A 1,555-nucleotide genomic window follows, 5' to 3' on the forward strand; every position below is an offset into this window, starting at 1 on the left:
CGGGACACTCAAAGAGAAATTACAGACTGGGACACTGGGACACAAATAACGACCGGGAAATATAAATGACGACCGGGACACTCAAAGATAAATTACAGATGGGGACACCCGACGGGGACACAGGGAATGTTCGATTAGCAATCACCATCAACAAAACTCAAGGGCAATCATTAGAATAATCAGGTATAGATCTGAATACAGATTGTTTTTCCCAAGGACAATTTTATGTTGCATGTTCAAGAGTCGGTAAGCCTGACAATCTATTTATATGCACAGACAATGGGACATCGAAGAATGTTGTATATTCGCAAGTTTTACGTAGTTAAAAACATATATATATATATATATATATATATATATATATATATATATATATATATATATATATATATATATATATATATATATATATATATATATATATATATATATATATATATATATATATATATATATATATATATATATATATATATATATATATATATATATATTCACAGGTGGGACACACGGACACAACTACAATGGCACGTAAATAATACGGTGCGTAACAACTTACGCGCGCGGGGGGCTTGGGGGGCACGAAACACCCCACTAACTAGGTGTTGGGCTGGCGCAAAGCGCCACCCCAACAGCTTGTATATCTATATATATATATATATATATAAATAAGTTGTATGTGTGTTACGTCTGTCGAGTGACGTCATGTCATCATGTCGTCATGTCGTCATGAAGTTAGTTGTCGTCATGTTTGTTATGACGATGATGTCATTAAAGGTATTTAAGAAATCCGTTCAAAGACAAATTTTTAATTGTAAGAAGATCGTGGACGGAAAATCTTTAATTGTAAAATGACTGAAGAACCTACAATGGCAACAGCCGAGGAAGCTGCTCAAAGAGTCTATGCCAAAAAACTTGCTGCTGATAGAGAAAGTAAGAAAAGAAAGCATGCCGAGGAATCACAAGAACAGCAAGAAAACAGGCTTGCGACTGATAGAGAAAGTAAGAACAGAAAGCGTGCCGAGGAATCACAAGAGCAACGTGAAAACAGGCTTGCGGCTTCAAGAGATAATGCCAGATTAGGAATGTGCAATTTCCGTCAACGAAGGCGTGTCGAGGAACTACCAGAGCAACGCGAAACCAGACTTGCTGCTAAAAGAGAAAGTGAATAAAGAAAGCGTGCCGAGGAATCACAAGAGCAACGTGAAAACAGGCTTTCGGCTTCAAGAGATAATCCCAAAAGAAAGCTTGCCAAGGAATCACAAGAGCAACGTGAAAATTATCGCATGGAATTCAGGTACAGCCCAGTAGATGATTATAGTAGATGTGTTCAAATCGGGACTATGTCTAAAATTTGTCCCTACTGCAAGGCCTTGAAATTTAATGGTGAAACAATGGGAATGTGTTGCGCCTCAGGAAAAGTTAAACTTCCTCAACGGGCTGCACCCCCAGAGCCATTAAATACTTTGCTTACTGGAACTAGGTCAGAATCTAAGCGTTTTTTTTTATCAAAAATCAGAAAATATAACTCATGTTTCCAAATGACGTCGTTTGG

This window comes from Artemia franciscana, unplaced genomic scaffold, assembly GCF_032884065.1.
Source record: "Artemia franciscana unplaced genomic scaffold, ASM3288406v1 Scaffold_5783, whole genome shotgun sequence".
Taxonomy (NCBI): Eukaryota; Metazoa; Arthropoda; class Branchiopoda; order Anostraca; family Artemiidae; genus Artemia; species Artemia franciscana.